General features: G+C 43.3%; 1 long non-coding RNA gene across 1 annotated transcript in view; it reads right to left on the bottom strand.

Annotated features, from left to right (window-relative positions):
* LOC139636746 (uncharacterized) overlaps positions 1-13,165 on the bottom strand; it is a 36,401-nt gene extending 23,236 nt beyond the window's left edge. Inside the window, exons 1-2 of the long non-coding RNA XR_011694454.1 lie at positions 10,251-13,165; positions 8,031-8,142 (exon numbers count right to left, since the gene is read on the bottom strand). This is a non-coding gene — a long non-coding RNA (uncharacterized lncRNA). The remainder of the gene's footprint in view (positions 1-8,030; positions 8,143-10,250) is intronic.
* Positions 13,166-22,453: the final 9,288 nt, after the last annotated feature.

Here is a 22,453-nt window from a genome sequence, read left to right as displayed (position 1 = left end):
TGTGGCCATGAAGACACTTACTAAGCAGGAACTCTGACAGTAACAGTCTTGAGTACTTTGGCGGGTGTTTATGTATGTCTCTGAACCGATTTTGTAACAATATAATAGCATCACAATGGTGGAAGACACAGTTACAAAATTTTACATGTGTACAAAGTGAAGGCAAGTTCGAAGATGGGTGCGAATCCACCCATAAGTACTGAATTTACTGAATAATGTAAATTACATAGATGTAATCTATGCATTTTACTAATACTAATCATGAGTTACATACTGAGCCGTGAGTTACATGAGTACTTATGGCTCAGACTCATGATTTAGAACATCAACATGGTGTGTCACGGCAGGTGTGATCCCATCAAGGGGTGGTCTCTAGGTCTGAGCTGTTTTTCTTTTTCTTGCCTTACAGTTTGACACTTTCCCTCAATAAATTGCTTGACTTCAGGGTATTTTGAGGCCAAAGCACTCGCTGTCTCATTACTTCTACAGTTCAGTCTGCATGAGTCCTGAAAAACAAGATTCTGGAAGATTCAGGAGTAGAAGGCAAGTAATCAGTGAATCAGTAATAGGGCTGGTTGGTCACTAAAAGCTTTTCTTTAACTCACAGGTAAGTCTTTTTTCCAACTTACCCCAAGCAAACAGGCCAGAAGAATGAGATCATTGATTCAAGCTGCTAAGCTGAGATTCAAACTAGAGGGACAGTCTTCAAGACCTGGGGCTCTAGCAGCCACTTCTTTATAGTAAGAGGAGCAAACTGGGGTGATCTGAGCCCTCATCCTCCTTGTAGGACACAAGTACAACAACCCATCACCATCTCCTGGCATAGTTTTCTCATAATTAGTAAATTTTCTCTTTCACAGTTCTTCAGAAAGGAAGTGGCGTTCTACTAACCTGAAAGAATCTCTAAAGGCTTGGAAAGACAGCCTATTGGGATATTTAAAAAAGTCTCCGTAAAGCCAGAACCTCCTATTATTCATGAAATAGAAGAAAACAAGAATAATCCCCAGGTTTCTATTCAGTGCAGTAGCCAGGCTGACAGACAGCCACAGCTCTGTTGAACCATCTATTCCTTTAGCCCTCAGTTGTAATGAGTTTGAGCTTCTTTACAAAAAAAATTGTCTCTTTTAGAGAACACATTCACCATCTCCTCCCCACAGCTGACTCAGATGCACTGTCCAGTCCAGCAGCCACAGAGTCCACTGTAACTGGTTTATGTTTAGACTGCTTCTCTCCTGCAGATCTCTGAGCTCACTTCAACAGTTTCTTCATTTAAACCATCAACTTATCTTCTAGACCCTGTTCCAACAAGGCTGTTCAAAGATGTTTTTCCCCTAATCAACACCTCTATATCAAGTCCGATTAACTTATCTTCATCAACAGGTTATGTACCGCAGGCTTTTAAAGTTGCAGTAATTAAACCTCTACTTAAAAAGTCTACTCTTGATCCAGATGTGCTAGGACCAATACTTTTCACTCTATATATTCTTCCTCTAGGAAATATTAGGAAACACCAAATAAATTTCCATTGTTATGCAGATGACACCCAGCTGTACTTATCCATAAAGGGCAGAGCCTTCAGCTATCAGGCTCCTCCTCCTGTGGAACCAGCTCCGAGTGTGGGTTCGGGAGGCAGACACCCTCTCTACCTTTGAAATCAGACTTAAAACTGTCCTCTTTATAGCTTATAGTTTGGGCTGGCTCGGGTATGTCCTGACCCATCCCTTAGTTTTGCTGAGCTATAGTGCTGGGGGATTCCCATGATGCATTGGGCTCTCTCTCTTGTCTACTTTATGCCATCAAATTTGTATTTTTTTTTCTCCTGTAGTTTGTGCCTCTCTCTTTCCCTCTCTCTGTCCACATTCTGCAGGTATCTCTGTTTCTGGAACGGCAACAAATACTCATCAGAATCAGAATCAGTTTTATTGCCAAGTATGTTTCCACATACAAGGAATTTGTTCTGGTGATTGGTGCAATTGGAGGTTCTTGGAGGTTCTTGTAAACAGGTTTACACAGTTTTAGTTTCTGCCTGTATGTGGGAATCGGGTGGACCATGACATGGTCAGAGTGGCCCAGTGCAGCCCGGGGGACGATGTGATAAGCACCACTGATTGTGGTGTAACAGTGGTCCAGAGTGTTCCCCTGTCTGGTCGGGCAATTAACAAACTGTCTGTATTTGGGCAGTTCGTGGCTGAGGTTACCTTTGTTAAAGTCACCAAGGACAATAACTAAGGAGTCCGGGTTGGACCGCTCCACACAAAGTATCTGCTGTGGCCTGTGGTGGGATGTAAACACCGACCAGGATGAATGAGGTGAACTCACGGGGGGAGTAGAAGGGCCTGCAGTTTATGATGAAAGTTTCCAGGTCAGGAGAACAGTGCTGCAGGATCACTGTCACATCTTTGCACCAGCCACTGTTAGCATAAAAACAGATTCCTCCTTCTTTCATTTTGCCGGACAGCTCTGTGTCACGATCCGCTCTGAAGAGCTGGAAGCTGGCCAGCTCCAGCGCGGAGTCCGGAGTCGATCCACACAGCTACGTCTCCGTGAAGCACAGAACGGAAGATGAAGAAAAGTCTCTGTTCTTCTGCACCAGTAGCTGAAGTTCATCCAGTTTGTTGGGCAGTGAACACACGTTGGAGAGAAAGATACCTGGGAGCGAAAATGCAAGGCAAAGAATAATTAAAAATTGTATGCCAACATAAATAAGTGCATTATGTGCTTTAGATACCTGGTGCTGTATTAGCAGTACATTCCATTAATTTTTTTATGTCTCTGATTTAATTTAACAGAAGTTGCTCCAAATAAGAGACTTGGGCTGTTGGATTAATTGAACAGTTTTAGCAAAACTTTAATTTGAAAGTTATATGAACCAACCCATATTTTTGTACATTTCTCAGAGTAATGTATCAGAGAAAGTGTGAAACAAAAATGCCAAACAGTCACTGGCATCTTTTCAAATGTGAGACTTTAAACGGAATCCATTTGGCTTTGGGGCTGTTTGTTGGACAAAAAACAAATTAAAGGGGTCACATTGAACTGTATATATGTACAATGTGCAATTTTTCAGACCTTTAAAGTTCCGCCAGCGTTTGATGAGAAGAAATCTTACGATAGCTGGAAAAATGAGGTCGAAATCTGGAGACTGGTTACTGACTTGGATAAGAAGAAGCAGGCCTTGGCGGTCGCCTTGTCACTAATGGGAAGATCGAGGGACAGCGCACTGGAAATAGCCGCTGGGGATTTGAACAAAGATGATAGAGTCCAGTTTTATCAGAAGTGTAGTCATTCTGTGTTTTTGAAAGAGGAAAAAGGACCGCCAATACAAGGCATACACAGAGTTTGACCGGATAACGAGAGACAATGGCGTTTCGATGGGGGACTACATTGTCGAGTTTGAACGGAGGTACAACAGAATTCGCCAGTTCAAAATGGAGCTTCCGGATGCGGTGTTCGCATTCAAGCTGCTAGACACTGCGGGACTTAGTTTTAAAGACAAACAGTTGGCGCTTACCGCTTGTCCGAGCCTCATGTTTGACAACATGAAGGCCGCCTTGAAGAAGATATTATACTATGCCACAGAGGGGCACTGAATCTGATGCACTGCAGGTGAGCGGAGATGCAGCTGATGCTGCCTACTACACGAAGTTTACCAGCAGGAGAGAAAGTAGGTCAAATCTGCAACATCAAACAGCTGTTCAAGGTACCAATCTGCTAGACAGATACAGTAGGAGAACGAGATGTGCAGGCTGCCAAAGCATATATCACTGGGCTGCCCCCACAAAAATGAACATGCTAAACTAACAGAAGATGATAGACAAACAGAGGTTGAAGAATGCAACATTACTTTATTGTCTAAACACACATTGTCTGACACAGAGATTTTCATGGTGGAGTCTTTGGGATCTGCTGTGATTGACACAGCCTGTACCAGAACAGCATGTGGTGAAAAATGGCTTGATCATTATGTCAGTCAACTAACACAGGATGAGTTACTGAAAATGAAGGACATAAAAAGTGCAAGACCATTCAGTTTGGTAATGGGAGAATTGTCCATTCTACAAAGAAAGTGAAAATCCCAGCTGTGATAGCACAGACTAGATGTCAAATTGAAACAGAAGTTGTGCCAGCTGATATCCCTTTGCTTTTAAGCAAAACCTCACTGAAAAGAGCAGGTGCAGTTCTGGACATTTGAGAATGACAAAGCCATTATGTTCTCTTTTAAAAAAAATTAAAAAAAAAAAAAAGTTATTTTTTTTGGGCTTTTTATGCCTTTATTAGAGATCAGTGGAGACTGACAGGAAACACATGACAGGAAACACATGACAGGGGAATGACATGCAGGAAAGAGTCGGACAGATCGGGAGTCGAACCGGTGACCACCTGCTAAGAGCGTCTTGCGCTCAAATGGTATGCACCCTAACCACTCAACTACCAGGCCGTCCAAAGCCATTATGTTCAAGCAACCTGTGAAACTTGAACTGACATCGTCAGGACATTGTGTCAACGTGAGGGATGAGAGTACCCCAGATGGAAGTGACATCCAAAATGAAGATGACGTCCTCAATTTGACAGAAAGCATGAAAAAACAGGAAAAACAAAAAATCCTACTGAAACTGCACAAGCAGTTTGGACATGCCTCAGTTGACAGACTGCAAAAACTACTGACCTGCTCAGGTAATACTGATGAGGAGTGCACCACAATTCTGAAGAATATTGTAAAGAACTGTGAGACATGCATCAGATACAGTAAACCAAAGCAAAAGCCAGCAGTTTACCCATGGCCTCAACCTACAATGAAACTGTAGCTATGGACTTACATGAGCTAGAGCCAGGAGTGTGGTATCTGCATGCCATTGACCACTTTACACAATTCGGTGCAGGGAGCATTATTACCACCAAGAAACCCAAGGATATAGTGAAGCACTTTATTCACTGCTGGATAAGTGTTCATGGTCCTCCACGCAGACTGTTCACTGACAACGGGGGTGAATTCAACAATGAGGAAATGAGGGACATGGCTGAAAACTTTAACATTGAAGTGAAAACGACTGCAGCTTATAGTCCATGGAGCAACGGTCTCTTAGAAAGGCATAATCAAACCCTCACTGAAATCCTGTTGAAAGTAAAGAGAGACAACGGATGTGACTGGAAGACAGCCCTAGACTGGGCCCTGATGGCAAAAAACTCTATGCACAATGTACATGGCTAGAGTCCCTACCAGCTAGCGTTTGGGCAGAACCCAAATCTGCCGTCAATTCTCACTGATAAGCCGCCAGCTCTAGAAGGGACTAGCGTGGCTACTTGGATAGCCCAGCACATCTCAGCATTACATGCTACAAGGAGAGCATTCACAGAAGCAGAATGGTCTGAGAGGATCCGAAGAGCCCTTCATAAACAACTGCGACCAACTGATGACCAATATGAAACGGGGGATAAGGTTTACTACAAACGGATGGATTCTGCAGAGTGGAAAGGTCCAGGTGTGGTCATTGGCCAAGCTGGTGTGGTGATATTTGTTCGCCACGGAGGCACTTATGATCATGTACATCAATCCAGACTTCGAAAGGTTGATGGCTCACAAGGTATGCTGAGAGAAAGAGATAATCAGTTGATGGGGACTGAAAATGCCACATTACCAGAAATCAGACTCTATGAAAATAACACTGAAAATGAAAGTGAGGAAGAGGCACCCTCAAATGATGAAGTGAAGTGAATCTTCAACTGGGTTCATCTGAGCATGCTGTGTTATGTGCAGACTGCCATAAAGAGGACGTACTGATTGTGAATGATGATGTCTTCATGCCTGCCAAACACGCTGAACTCAGCAACTGGAAACAGAACAATGTGTTTGAAGAGGTGAAAGATGAAGGACAGAAATGCATCTCTACAAGGTGGGTGTGCACATTCAAGAAGACACCAGATGGTGTTGTACCTAAAGCCAGATTAGTTGCAAGAGGCTTTGAGGAAATTAACAATGAGGAGCTCCCAAAAGACTCACCTACATGTGCATCGGAGTCTCTAAAAATGATCATGGCTGTTATATGTCAAAAGAAATGGCAGCTGAACTCCATGGACATTAAAGCAGCCTTTTTGCAAGGTAAAGAGTTAACCTGAAATGTCTACATTCGGCCTCCCCGAGAAGCTCAGAGCAAAGGAACTGTGTGGAAGTGTGTTTATGGCCTGGCAGACGCTTCTCTGTACTGGTACCACAGGGTAAAGGACGTTACGCAGCAGTCGGGAGGTACTGTGTCAAAAGTTGACCCAGCAGTGTTCTACTGGTTGGATGACTCCTGCAATGTGATGGGAGTCCTTGCTTGTCATGGAGGTTCAGAAACATTCTCCATGACAGTCATCCCTCACTTGAAAGCTGCTTTTCAAATTGGACGTGAAGAACACAACAGCTTCAACTACATTGGAATGGAGATTCTCTCTGTGGAGGATGAAATACAGGTGCAACAATGGATGTACATAAAAAAAATCTCCAACCTATTCCTGTGGACCCCACCAGAGCCACACAGCGAGAGGCCCCCTAACAGACACTGAATATGTTATGCTTAAGTCAAAGATTGGCCAAATATTGTGCGTGGCGAGGCAGAGCAGACGCGACATAATGTGTGACATATCCATCATGGCACCCAGTACAAAGCATGCCACTGTTCAGACTCTGCACTGTGCAAATAAACTGATCAGAAAACTGAAGTCAGAGGAGTTGACTTTGAGGTTTCAGTACTTGGGAAAAGACAGCTCACTAAAGCTGGTGGTGTTCAGTGATTCATCCATGGGAAATCTAATCATGCTTATGGGAGAGGTTAGAAGATTCTTGCCTATATGCTGGCAGTCAAAGAGGATCAGGAGAGTTGTTCAAAGCACTTTAGCAGGAGAGACTTTGCCACTTGGAGATTGCATCAACAGTGCAGTCTTCTTAGCTACACTCTACTCAGAGCTCACCACAGGTGACTGTACACGCAACAATTTGCCTATTGTGTGTGTGTGTAACAGACAACCACTCTCTTTGATGCTGTCAAATCCACCAAATCAGTCACAGAGAAAAGACTCTGACTCGAAATGAGCCGTATCAAGGAGCTTATCAACTCTGGGACTATTCAGCAGATCATGTGGTCAGCAACTAAGGATTAGCTTGCTGATTGCTTGACCAAGAAGGTACATATGCACTCGTGCTGCTGAGAGCTCTCAGCGAAGGTGTCTGGCAGCTTAAAAGCTAAATGGACTAATCAACAAAGACTTTTTCTTTACTGTTCTACTCTAGTTATTAAAGCTGAAACTTTAAACCTGACTATCTGTTAAGGCCACTAAAAAAAGAAAAAAATATTTTCTTTGCACTGTTTTTCCTTAAAGAAAAAAGGGGAGTTTGTTATGTGCTATATTTCCCACTGCGCATGGGCGAATTACTGGTATGTTCTGATTGAGGAAGTGCAGAGACAGACGTTGTTGTTGTCGTGCTGAAGTTTGAGTAAAGTCTTGAAAACGTACAGTTGTCATCGTAGTTACTGAACTATCATATGTGTGGATCCGAGTTTGACAGAGGGAGGGAGCATATAATGTTAACGAAATAGTAATAACTTGGAAAACCTGACAGGTCACAAGAAGACTCATAATGAGCAGGACCATGTGAAGTGTTAGACAGAAGTAACGGATTATGTAAATCAATTCTCTCAGCCAGTCATATTACTTGCCTCATAGATGCCAAATTAAATGTCATATAGCTGGAAGGATTTCTTAAGATGCAACATGTAATATCAAAAAGGTAGAATATTATACAAATCAAGTTATAAGACTTATTAGTTTTAAGTGGGATGTAGCATGCATATCTTCACAATAACAACAGTAGTCTGGTTTTCAAAAGAAAAAATCTCAATGAGAGAGGAGTGTCATTGTCACTCAACATTTTATCTCCCCAGCTCTGTGCACAGTGTAGCGCCCTAAAGCAAACTTACACTCAAATATTACATCATTACATCAAAGTTACATGGACGTGCATACACTAACAAAATTTAATCTTAAAAATTCACCTCTTTCCCTCTTTGATGACTGGCAATGACTGGCTTGTGGACATCTGGCATTGTGGTCTCATTCTCAGTGGTCTTGTTCTTTTCTGTCTGACTGGATGTGACCTCTCTCTCTCTCTGAAAGCCAGAAGAAAACAAAAAATATCAATTATGAAGTATTATCATACCACAGTTAATTAAAGCTCTCCCACATCAAACCTAAGGAGGCAGGGCGGGTCTGGTCATTTTTTTTTAAACGGACTGATATGAGCTAAAATAAATGATTCAAATCTGAACCGTGTTCTATGTTCCAGACTATAAGTTTTGACACACTGGAGAAATGTGCTCTGACAGCAATTGTTGTTTGCAGAGCAGTGTACAATCAGTTAGCAGCTTCTCATGTTTAGCTGGTGCTGACCGCCACTTTCGCTGGTTAAAATGACAAACATCTCCAATGGCAAGTCATATCAGCTGTCACTAATGAATGTTAATTCCATTAGTAACTTGATGACAGGCCAAAATTCAATGCATCTATTGACTATTTAAAGTGCTTTCTGCTGCTGGTGTCTATACTAAGCCAAAGACTGTGAGGGGAAAACCTCCACTCTTTAACACCACTGATCAGTGTTTCTGTGGCTGTAAGAGCTCCATGAGAGTGAGACATCTCTCTTTAGCCATCTGCAATGGTAGCAGTCACATACCCCAAATTAATCTTTCATTTATATTATATCAGTAATTTAGGTTTATCAACATATTTGTGACCCGGGACCTCCAGTATCTTATGAGTGTATCTTAATCAAGTAGCTGATAAAAAAAAAAAAAAGGATGCATCAGATACATATTTAAGCATCATTTAGGTCAGGGGTCATCAACTACATTTGTCAAAGGGCCAGAATTTTTCTCTGCAGACACTGTGGGGGCCAGACTTTAAAATAAAATTTACATTTTGGCCTAATTAATGTATTATTGTTTTGATATTTTAATTTTCTGACAAAATTGTTGGTATTTTTTGGCCTTTATCAGTCAGGCTCCTATCACCTATACTGCAGTCAGCCACCAGGGGTGATAGAGATATTTTGCCTTGATATTTGTCAGGCCGTCATATCCTTCACTGGCTTCAACGCTAATATGCAGTCTAATGATGCGTGCAGGAAAAAGGCCTTTATAATTGATTTCATGCAGGTAAAATAGCACTCTCAAAGTGCATGAAACGACAAGTTGATGCGGAAAACCGCCTCTTTAATGATGATTGGACTGACAAGTATGTATTCATCATGCCAACTTTTAGAAATGCGATACCTGTATGCCTCATTTGCAATGAAACTGTTGCTGTTGCAAAAGAATACAATCTGCGGTGTCACCACAACACGCAGCATACAAGTTTCAAGGAGTCATATCCTGAGCAGTCAGAGGCCCGTCAAAGAAAAATTGCCACTTTGAAATCTGGATATTTCCATGCCAGAGGAATTATTAATCGAGCTTTAACTGAACAAGAGAGGGTAACGAGTGCATCTCTGCAAGCTACCTGGGTGCTCGCCAAGCGTAACAGGCCATTTACCGACGCTGAGGTTCTTAAGGAGTGCATGGTCACTGTTCTGGAGGAACTTGCCACCGACTAGTCTATGGACAGAATTATTGCGTCTGTTAAACAGATATCTCTGTCTGCTCCAACTGTCACACGTCGTGTCCACGTCTTGGCAGAGGATGTTCAGCGACTTGTAATTGATGGGATCAAGGAAGCCAAACACATATCTCCGGCTATTGATGAGCCCACTGACAATACTGACATTTCCCAGTTGTGCGTTTTTGTCCGATATTTTGATGGCAAAGATTTCAGAGAGGAGCTGTTGGCATTGATTCCGCTGGAAGACGGGATGTGTTTCAGCTTCACTTATTCTAGGCTGCTACTGTTCAGTGCACAACCAGAGTCATTTCCATCTCAATTGTTTTTGGGTTGCTTTAAGAGTTGGGATTTTTTGTTTTTTTAAAATATACCCTAAGTACCACAGGATATTTTCTTTTTCTCCTCACAATTCCAGAATTCAATCGCGGGCCTGGTTGGAAGCTGGTTGACGATCACTGATTTAGGTAAATAAGAATCTGACTGAACTCTGTAACAGCAGATAGCCAATGTTAAAGGACCACATCAGGATCAGAGCTCAAAAACTTGAGATATCTCTACAGTAACTGGACATCCTTTCATACATAAGCATGGTACATTTAAAACCATATTAAAACACTTACCTTGTGAGTCTCACACACTACCACAGTGTCGTTGTCTATGTGCACATTCTCTGTGAGTTGGTGGGAGGGGTTGAAAAAGGTTGTGGTAGGGAGAGGGGGGAGAATGATCATTTGTGTATGAAGAGAATGCAAGTCATTTTATTCTGGCATGTTCCAATTATGCCCTAGAGAAACACATGAGACAGTGCAGATGTTTTAATTACTTTAGACAAATTTTCTTTTATGGAGACGTGATGAAAGATAAATAATTAGTACCCTCAGAATCGATGCTGATGTCATCCAGGGTCTTGCCCTTGAATTCTGCCAGGTGTCCTTGGTCCAGTGCCATGAGAGCTTTGCTTATTTTAGCAAGTTGAAGGGTGCCCTCAGGAAGTCTGTAGAATTGCAGATGCACTCTTATGTCATGGCCTAGATGTCCTCTCTCAAGAACCTGCTTTGAAGAGCCACTGTCAAGTTCTGTTGGTGAGACACATCTATCTCTGATGTCATCGACCATCTCCAGGTCTAAGTGTCTGAGCATGGTCTTTTTCCGGTCATCTGGTTCACTAACTTCGCTTGTGTCTGTACCATCAGAAGAATCATCACAAGTCTCAAGGATATATTCCTCTCTGCAGGCTGACCCCCCCACCCCTTCAACCTCTGCAGCAATGCTGACAGCACTCATACATCTATTTTCAAAAGACAACCTCTGGATATGACGCTGAGCACGTGCACTCAACTTCTTTGGTTGACCATGGCGAGGCCTGTTCTGAGTGGAACCTGTCCTGTTAAACCGCTGTATGGTCTTGGCCATCGTGCTGCAGCTCAGTTTCAGGGTGTTGGCAATCTTCTTATAGCTTAGGCCATCTTTATGTAGAGCAACAATTCTTTTTTCAGATCCTCAGAGAGTTCTTTGCCATGAGGTGCCATGTTGAACTTCCAGTGACCAGTATGAGAGAGTGTGAGAGCGATAACACCAAATTTAACACACCTGCTCCCCATTCACACCTGAGACCTTGTAACACTAACGAGTCACATGACACCAGGGAGGGAAAATGGCCAATTGGGCACAATTTGGACATTTTCACTTTGGGGTGTACTCACTTTTGTTGCCAGCGGTTTAGACATTAATGGCTGTGTGTTGAGTTATTTTGAGGGGACAGCAAATTTACACTGTTATACAAGCTGTACACTGCCTACTTTACATTGTATCAAAGTGTCATATCTTCAGTGTTGTCCCATGAAAAGATATAATAAAATATTTACAAAAATGTGAGGGGTGTACTCACTTTTGTGAGATACTGTATATGGGCACCGCTGTAACCATTACAGTTCAGAACAAGTAAGGGTGAAGTTTGGCAGAAGGAAATTGACCTGTGACCATCAGCTGGAATGACTGGTAGGAAGCAAACTGAGCTCCACTTCAATGGCACTTGTTTTACATGGTGTTTTTTAGGTTCATGGGCAGGAAAGACAAAACAAATGCAATTTAATGTGTACTGTATCATTCAGTTACCGTGGACCCCACAAAAACACGAGACCTGACAGGTGTGTGTGGGGGTGGGAGTGGCACAGCTAAAGACGGGTCTTCTAAAAGCACTCTGACTAGACCCCAATAAATCACAAAAACCAGAATGTGCTTGGCAGCATACCTATGACTTCAGAGTTACATTGATCTAAACATACCCAAAACATACCTTTAGTCACAAACTCTTCAAATATTAATCAAACAGGAAATGCTTAAAAACTAACCTATGAACCAATCAAGCTCCAGGAAAGAAGTCTCCACAAAAAGTATTATCTGGTTCTGGAAGAATGAAGGTCTCTGAGGTTCTTGCTCTGTGGGCATGCTGTCATACCATGGAGTCCTATGTCCGCCCGCCTAGAGTGTCATCTATCCAGGCAACCCACTTTGTCCAATTCATACATATGACTATATTCCTTTCACGAACAGAGACTAATATAACTAACACACACACACACACACACCATGGGATGCGATGAAGGCATTAGGGGAAAATTGATAGTTGAATCTACACATGCAAAAAGGTAAGGCCAGGTGTAGGCAACCCGAACAGGGGCAAGCAGCAGCACTGGAGCAGGAGAAACTCTGGAGAAGAAAGAAACATGGGTAAGCAGTAGTAATCAGAGGAAATGAAAAAGCAAACTAGTTGAGGGTTAAAACACTTGACTAAAAAGGCCTGAAGTGTTACCACATGGCAAGCGGAACAATATCGCAGAGATTAAATGATCAACCGGGGCTTTTCAACTGGCTTGATTGAGTGATGGGCTGCAGGTGTGTCAGGCTGCCAGTCCTGTGCCACGCCCCTGTTGGAGAGAACACACACAAACACAGGGGGGAAGAAACATAGCAAAAAGACACACAGGGAAACACTGGGGAAAAAAAGCAAATAAGCCCAGCCAGGCTGCAACAGGTATGGGCATACTGAAACTAAGGACCTATTTTTATGTTGCCCAGTTAAGATATATTGTGTGTTGGTCCGATCCAGTTTACACAGCGAAAACGAAAGAGATGGAAAAAGAATTTGGAGAATAACCAGTACAGAATATATTTATTTATTGGAGATAAAGATGCATACAAGAAAATAAAAAACAAATCTATCCAATAACACAGTTTTCCCTGGATCTTTGGATCAAAATAATGAAAAATAAGATAAAGATAGAAACAAATCTGCTTAAATGGGTAGTGTATGACCAGAACTTTAAACCAGCTGAACATGATAGTGGATTCAAGCAATGGGCAACCAAAGGAATAACAGCATGGTGCACTTTAGAGAAAGGAGGGGAAGTAGAGAGTTTCCAAACCATGAAAGACAAATATGATTTGAACAAGCGAGAATTTTATAGGTACCTGCAACTAAGGGACTACTATAAAAATGAAATCAAAAAAGACCCCTCCATAGAATCAGAATCAGAATCAGTTTTATTGCCAAGTATGTTTTCACATACAAGGAATTTTTTCTGGTGATTGGTGCAATTGATCAGAAATGAATGATGTGATCCAAATTATAATTAATTAATATAAAGGAATCAAAACTAGAATTACATCTGCAATATATCGGAATTTGACGACTGATAAATGTAATAGTAAATATATACAAGTAAACTGGAGTGACAGATATCTTGTCAAAATTCTGTAAATAGCTTGTAAAAAAGCCATTACAAGGAAATTGGGTAAAATGGAACCTCCCAACCAGGAAAAATGGATAGCGATAGTAATGGATATATAGTATCAATTTTTCTATATAATGGAGAAAATGATGCATCATCTGAGCTTGTAAGAAGCGTAACATAAAGAAAAATGGAAGACATGGACTACATTTAGGACCCATAACAGTGACAGACTATGTTATGGACAGCTGAATAAACACATGAAACTGAGAGAACCAATGGACTACTAAAAATACAGCTCCAAATAATCTCCGTACTATTATCTTTTCAACAAATCTGTTCATGCTATATTGTTGTTACAAATCAGTTGTAATTGTGATGTGGAAAAACAATTCTGTACCAACATCTCAATCACAATAAAAACTAAAGTTAGGGAAAAAAACAAACAAACAAACAAACAAACAGAAAAACTGTACTGTCATTTCAGATATATTTACTTATAAAATTATCACTCAGAGACAAAGTTAGAAGAGATAGACTATCTTTCTTTTTTTACAGTTAATTTTTAGGCTTTTGACTTTATTATAGTCATAATGAGAGAGAGGGAGAGAGACAGGAAGACTGGGAAGAGAAACGGAGGATGACATGCAGCAAAGAGCCACAGGCCAGACACAAACCTGGGCCACTGCGGCAAGGACTATGCCCCAAAGGCACAAGCTCTTCCAGGTCCACTGGGGCACCTCAACACAGACTATCTTTCTTAATTTGTCTCTCACACAGAGCCCAGCCTCCATCTGGGATCCTAGTAAAGTAGTATAATAGTGTATCCTTTATTTACTTACAAGCTCTTGCTGTTTCTACTTTTTGGATCGCATTCTCATCTGTGTTTTTTCTCTGCATCCCAGTCACCTGCTTCTGTGCTGCTGCCTCCTCGCTGCTTCACCCGCTCCTGCCACACCACTCAACTGTCACCACAACGCTGCTCAACCATTACCTGCCAAAGCCACTCACCTACTAGTTCCATGCTGCTTCGCCTTTGTTTGTCACACCACTCCCCTGCCAAGCTGCACCTGCTGACCTGCTGGACTCCCATTCCCCCACAATCCCCGAAGACTCATCCAGAACTCTTACTGCCAGTGGATAATAAAACATCCTATTATATCACTAAGCCACTGTCTGATTCTCTCAGGGGTCCAAACAAGCTCTAGCTGAAAACACAACACAGGGAAGCTCATTCAAACACCAGAGGAAATAAATAAAACCTTCCAAGATTTCTATACAAACTATACTCATGAACACCTAAAGCAACCCAAATAAATACTGACAGATTCCTAAATATTGATCTACCCAAACAAACAGATGACCATGTAAATGAATTAGAAAAAAAACATTTACAATAAAAGTAAAATTCCACAATGCACTAAAACTCATGCCCCACAAGAACCTGATGGCTTACCTGCTGAATTCTACAAACATTTCTGGTTAAGCCCCCGTTTTCATTAAAGAAACAGCTGAAATTAAACAAAGATCAAAAATTACCACAAACATGAATATCAATATCTACTCTGAATATCTCTTATCAACATGGACACAAAAATCATTAGCAATAGTATGACACATTAAATCAGTCACTCCATCAATCATCAATTCAAACCTAACTGGCTTCATTAAAAGGACGACACTCAACTAACAATTTACTCCGATTATTTAACTCAGTGCTACACATCTCAAACGAACTCACCAACATCCATAGTCTCACTAGATGCAGACAAAGCATTTGACAAAGTAAATTGGGGTTTTCTATTATCAACACTAAAAAAAAATGGTGTAAGATGGACCACAATTACGGTTGGACGGTACAGCAAATGAATGACTCACAGGCAGGTTTTGCAGGTGTAACCGATGAGGCCTTTTATTTATCCTTTTTCTGGAGCAAGCATCCCAGCATCAGACCAGCAACACACAAGTTGTTAAAATGGCGCCCTTTTATACTGTGCACTGGCCAATTACCACGGGAGACTCCACTCACAGGGGTCCAGTGCTTGTTCACCGATTAACACCTTTTTTTCCCCTTTTCTCACAGCCCCACATACATACATATTCTCATACACACAGACATATTCACTTCCTCACTAACAAACAAAACCCAAACCCACATTACATCTACTACAATAAAATACATGTTTCTGAATCACCCCACACCAATTTACACCTGGTTTAGCCTGGAACTATAAACATGGGGTCTGTTGTCAGGGGAAGCCTTTTGCCCGAACACCCTGCAGACAAAAGACCGGTAAGTAGTTAACCCATTTATGCTTCCTCGTTGCACCTTCACAGACTTATTGCACATACACATTACATCAACCATTACATTATCTTGGCTCAGTCTAAGCTCATGGTCTTGTTCTATAACACATAGCTGCACATTTACTCACATGTCCTTCTTTTCCAGGTGGAGCTGCGTGGCCTACACAGCACCCGCCATCCAATAACAATTAAAAGAGGACAAACCCATGGACCCAAATATTCCAGCCCATTGTGCAAAGTCTAGCTATGCCATGTGCAAAAATGCAATGTTGTCAAATGTATTGTGCCAATCTTCAATAAAGTGCATGTGTTCCGATTAAGTGTCTGTGCAATTATTGAGGTGCATATGTTCCCATACCCCTAACAGTCAAAGTGCATGGTGCCATATTTACATTGTCCGGTGATGAAGCGCTCTTCGTCACATTTCCTCCTCCCTCTCCCCAAAGAGAATAGTACCTCAATCCTCCACCATTCGGGACAGACAGTCCGCCACCACATTTGACTTCCCTGACCTGTAGTGCACTGTGAAGTCATATGGCTGCAGGGCCAGATACCATCCCGCGATGCGCATGTTGGCATCCCTCATGCGGTGCAGCCACTGTAGAGCCCGATGGTCAGTTTCCAGGTAGAAATGGCGTCCCAACAGATAGTATCGGAGGGTGTCGATGGCCCACTTCATTGCCAAACACTCCTTTTCCACTGTTGAATACCTTGTCTCTCTGTCCAGCAGCTTCCGACTTAGAAACACCACAGGTCTCCTCTCCCCTTCCACCTCCTGCAGCAACACTGCTCCCAGGCCCACTCCTGAAGCATCTGTCTGCAGGATGAAAGGCTTCTCAAAGTCAGGACTGTGGAGGACTGGGTGAGTGCAGATGGCTTCCTTGAGGTCCCTGAAGGCTCTGTCACACTCATCAGTCCATGGCACCTTGCTTGGAGCAGAGGCTTTGGTTAGATTGTTCAACACAACAGCTCTATCCGCAAAACGAGGCACAAACTTACGATACCAGCCCACCAGACCCAAGAATCCCCTCAGCTTCTTCTTGGTGGTGGGAACAGGAAAGGATCGGATGGCCTCCACTTTCCCCAGCTGTGGCTTAATCTGTCCAAATCCAATGACATACCCCAAGTACTCCACCTCTCTTTGGGCAACAGCACATTTATGAGGGTTAATGGTGAGGCCAGCCGCCTTGATTTTCTGCAGCACCTGTTGCAGGTGAGCCATATGCTCCTCCCATGATTGGCTGAAAATGACCACATCATCCAAATATGCAGCTGCACAGTCAGACAACTCCCTCAGCACATGGTCCATTAGTCTTTGAAATGTGGCTGGTGCCCCCTGGAGACCAAATGGCATGACCCTAAACTGATACATACCAAACGGCGTTCTGAAAGCTGTCATCTCCTTGGCCTCTGGTGCTAATGCTACCTGCCAGTAGCCCTTGCTGAGGTCCAGTGTGGTGATGTACCGAGCTCTGCCAACTCTCTCCACCAGATCGTCAATCCGCGGCATTGGGTATGGGTCAAAGTTGGACACTGCATTCAGGTATCTGAAATCAATACAAAATCTGAGAGTACCATCTTTCTTTGGAACCAAAACAATGGGACTGCACCACTCACTGCAGGAGACCTCTATTATTCCCAGCTCCAGCATCAGCTTAATTTCCTTTTGCAGCAGAGGAATCAACCGCTCAGGAATCCTGTAGCTCTTCTGACGCACTGGAGCATCTCCTTTCAGCCGAATCTTGTGTTGCACAAGTGAGGTGAAACCTGGTGTCTCTCTGAAGAGCTCTGGGTCAAGCAGAGGTTTCACCACTGCCTGCTGGTTGAGAGACAGATGTGATAAGTCTATCTCTGGGGCCTCTGCTGTCCTGGTGGTGGCTGGGAAGAACTTGTCAACAGTGTCCTCTTCCTGCACCGCACGAACCAAAAGCTGCTGGTTCACCGGCTCCGAACGCACCTGGAACTCCTTCAGCAGATTCACATGAAAAATCTGGTATTTTTTAAGCTTGTCTGGCATGAAGAGTTCATATGTGACCTTACCCACACGTTTGCTGACTTCATATGGTCCGTTCCACTTAGTCAGCAACTTGCTTTCACTGGTTGGCAGCAGCAACAGTACTTTTTGGCCTGGATGAAAGACTCTCTCTCTGGCCTTTCGATCATACCACACCTTCTGGTTCCGTTGAGCTGACTCCATGTGATCATGTGCAAGCGCTGTCATCTCCTCCAGTCTCTCCCTCATTTTTACCACATATTCCACCACATTTTCTCCTTCTGCCTGTGAACTCTCCCAGTAATCTCTCAGCAGGTCCAACGGTCCTCTCACCTGGCGGCCGTACAACAGTTCAAATGGGGAGAACCCAGTTGATGCTTGTGGGACCTCTCTGTATGCGAACAGCAGGTATGGCAGCCAACGGTCCCAATCAGAACCTGTATGAGACACAAACTTGCGCAGCATGTTTTTCAATGTCTGGTTGTAGCGCTCCACCAACCCGTCCGTCTGGGGGTGGTAAGGGGTGGTCTTAATGCCCTTCACTCCTAACACTTGATAGACTTGCTGCAACAGTTTGGACAAAAAATTTGTCCCACAATCTGTTAAGACCTCCTTAGGTATGCCTACCCTTGAAAAAAGTTGCAAGAGACAATCCGCTACCTGTCTAGCTTTGAAAGACCTGAGAGGAAAGGCTTCAGGGTAGCGTGTGGCATAATCACATATAACTAGTATGTAACGATAGCCTGATGAACTTTTCTCAAGTGGGCCTACAATGTCCATGCCTATCCTTTCAAAAGGCGTGTCAATGATGGGCAAAGACTGTAACTGGGCATGAGTCACTCCTTTAGCAGAGGTTAGCTGGCAGGTTTCACAGGAAGCACAGAACCGAGAGACTTGAGTGTACATCCCTGGCCAAACAAAACGGCTTCCAATCCTGTTCAGAGTTTTCTGGAATGCCATGTGACCTGCCCATGGGATTGAATGACCCATCTCCATAACTCTCTGTCTGAACTGTTGTGGCAGTGCTAAGGCCTCAGTTTTCCCCTTTTTCTGATAGAGAAGGCTCTCTTTCACTATGTAGGTGGCATCCTCTAAGCAGCTTGGGTTATTTGTCTGAACACCCTCCACCTCTGTCACCTTATCAAACCACTGCTTCAGTGTAGCATCTTGTTTTTGAAGTGTGCTCAGATCTGGGGGAAACTCAAACTCAAGCAACTCAGGTGGTTTGGGAGAGCTTTGTGCTCCTTGTCTAAGAGAACCCTTTAGCTTCTCCTGCCTTCTCTGTGCTTTTGACTTGTGAGGTTTAACTGGCCCTGCCTCCCAGTCTACCCCAAAGAAAGGCAACTCTTTGAAGACTCCTTCTGCACTTTGTGCCCTGGTGGTTACATTACATGGTTTTACGGGTAATGTGGCTGCATCACTCAGTGGCTCACTAAAATCGGCTACTGAACTCTGACCCTCATCACTGCTCCTGTCAGGTTTGCATATTGGCTGGGTCATAAGGTCGTAGAGTGTGGGTATATCATTGCCTAGAATTACCGCATATGGTAATGTTGGAGCTAATGCCACAGGCAACAGAAATGTCTGCCCTCCCACAGTCAGATACACCTCAGCTGTAGGATAAACATGCTCATCCCCATGAATACAGCTTAGCTGTGATTTGTCCTCCCCCCATTGTTCTCTGGGGACCAGACTGGACAAAACTACTGTCTGATAACATGCAGAGTCAAGTAATGCTATCTCACGCTGTCCATTGACCAGAACTGGGGCTGTACGGCCTGCCTCCCTAACCGCACCTACTGTGGTTGGCCTTGGAGCAGAACACAGGAGAGATGGTTTGCTGTGGCCTAAGGCTGGGCAAAATGGTTTTGTGTGACCTAAAGCGTTACAATGGTAACACCTGACATGTTGTTTAGAGGCTCGAGGGGGAGGCTTTTTAGCATGGCTTGTGGCCTGGGGAGTAAACTGTCTATCACTTAAAAACCTTCTACCTCGTAGGTGACCAGACCCCTGTTCACCCCCAGTGGACTTACTTGACTGGGCTTGGTGGTTCTCCCAGCCGAAGGAGGCAGTTCGACTTCCTTTTCTGGCTGATGTGAAGACTTCTGCTAGGTGCGCTGCTTCCTCGGCTGTCTTGGGGTCGTGCTCTCGAATCCAGATCTCCAGCTCTGGATGGACCATCCTCAGGAACTGTTCTAAAATAATAGTCTCTGACAGTTCTTTCACTGTTGATTTTTCTGGCTTAACCCATTTACAGAATAGGTCCTTCAGACGCACATACAGCTCTCGCGGAGTTTCACCATGCTCAATCTTGAGGGACCGGAATCTTCTGCGGTAGGTATCAGCTGTAATTTCATATTTCACCAGAATTGCTGCTTTGACTTTTTCATACTGTTCTGAGTCTTTCATGTCCATCAAAACATAAGCACTGCGTGCTTTGCCAGTGAGTAAAGGTACCAGACGCACAGCCCATCCATCTTTAGGCCAGTGACAAACCTGGGCCATTCTCTCGAACGTTGTTAGGAAATGTTCAATGTCATCATCTGGAGATAATGGCAGTAGTTTGGGTTCCCTGTGGGCAAGGGGTTTCCTCTGTTGTCTAAAATTCCAACTGGTCTGACTCCTCATCTCATCTAAGTCATCAGAATCGACATTGTCCTCCCCACCACCATCATCATCATCACCCCTTTGTGGGTGATGGCTTTCGTCCATAGTGTCAGGCTCTGTTCTTTGTTCTTCTCTCATCATGTTTACCTGCAGCTGCATTTGAGAGACTTGATGCTGCATGCGTCTCCATCGCTGCTCTTGACGAGAGGACTCTTTGTCTCTTTGCTGGTCTCTCTCTGTTTGTGCTCGCATAAGTGATTTCACCAGACCTGCTAGTTCATCCAGCTTATCTTCTTGTTTAGCATCTGTCATGGTGTCTGGAGCACATGCTCCGCTTGGCCCCTCATCTGGTTGTTCTTGGTCATTTTTCTTCCCATGCCTTGTCATCATTGCTGTAACGTGGGCCCCAGCTTCTGACACCACTTGTAAGATGGACCACAATTACGGTTGGACGGTACAGCAAATGAATGACTCACAGGCAGGTTTTGCAGGTGTAACCGATGAGGCCTTTTATTTATCCTTTTTCTGGAGCAAGCATCCCAGCATCAGACCAGCAACACACAAGTTGTTAAAATGGCGCCCTTTTATACTGTGCACTGGCCAATTACCACGGGAGACTCCACTCACAGGGGTCCAGTGCTTGTTCACCGATTAACACCTTTTTTTCCCCTTTTCTCACAGCCCCACATACATACATATTCTCATACCCCCACACACAGACATATTCACTTCCTCACTAACAAACAAAACCCAAACCCACATTACATCTACTACAATAAAATACATGTTTCTGAATCACCCCACACCAATTTACACCTGGTTTAGCCTGGAACTATAAACATGGGGTCTGTTGTCAGGGGAAGCCTTTTGCCCGAACACCCTGCAGACAAAAGACCGGTAAGTAGTTAACCCATTTATGCTTCCTCGTTGCACCTTCACAGACTTATTGCACATACACATTACATCAACCATTACATTATCTTGGCTCAGTCTAAGCTCATGGTCTTGTTCTGTAACACATAGCTGCACATTTACTCACATGTCCTTCTTTTCCAGGTGGAGCTGCGTGGCCTACACAGCACCCGCCATCCAATAACAATTAAAAGAGGACAAACCCATGGACCCAAATATTCCAGCCCATTGTGCAAAGTCTAGCTATGCCATGTGCAAAAATGCAATGTTGTCAAATGTATTGTGCCAATCTTCAATAAAGTGCATGTGTTCCGATTAAGTGTCTGTGCAATTATTGAGGTGCATATGTTCCCATACCCCTAACAGTCAAAGTGCATGGTGCCATATTTACATTGTCCGGTGATGAAGCGCTCTTCGTCACAAATGGGTTTGGTGAATCATTTATTCACTCTGTTAGTGTTCTTTACACATCACCAATGGCCATGATCACCACCAATGGACTAATATCTCAAATCAGCCCTGATTGCCGGGATGTGGCATTCCAAACACCACCACTCTCCTTACGCACTAGTTACATCACATATTTGGGGGTTCAAATTTCCCCAATGCTGTTGTAACAGGTTGCAAAACGGCTGCATTTTCAGTTTTGTTGAAACAGACACCCGCCCTATTTTTTTGTTAATAACGGTGAACCGTTCTAACATGATGTACTGTTAAAGATTGAGGTAATACACATTTCAGTCAGTAGATGGTGCTATGGTGCTGTTGTGGATCTGCTAGAGGGATTATAGCTGCAGGCTCTGCACATGCACAGCACAGAAATAAACAAACTCTGGCCTGTGCAAGACGCTAACTTTGGTCCTCTGTCTATCAATCCACAGGTAAAACAAAACTCACTTTCATATTCCTAAACTAGTTCTAAAACTAATGCAAATACAGTAGTTGTTGTTTTGTAGTGTTGTCAGTTGGTTTTGAGGTGTGTAAGATGTAGTTTTTCTAGTAGAATGTATTGGTGTGTGTCATGTGTCATGTCGGTAGTAGTTCACAGGAACGTCAGCATGTACAGTAGTTTTATAAGCATATGTACTTGATATTGAGAGTCCGTAATTGGTTTAAATGTGTTGTAAATATTGTTAAGATGTAGCCAGCCAGTAGCAAGTGAATATTTTGAGGGGAAATCCCATATTTCAGCTAGTCTCGTTTTCCTGGTTCACCGCCATATTGTCATTAAGCTGTCTTGTTCACTGCCACCCTAGCGTGCAGGTGTGGAAGC

This window comes from Trachinotus anak, unplaced genomic scaffold, assembly GCF_046630095.1.
Source record: "Trachinotus anak isolate AG129_WGS33_773 ecotype Australia unplaced genomic scaffold, CSIRO_AGI_Tana_v1 ptg000019l, whole genome shotgun sequence".
NCBI classification, from domain to species: domain Eukaryota; kingdom Metazoa; phylum Chordata; class Actinopteri; order Carangiformes; family Carangidae; genus Trachinotus; species Trachinotus anak.
The sequence above is the reverse complement of the archived record's forward strand: the minus strand, read 5'-3'. Positions and strand labels throughout refer to the sequence as shown.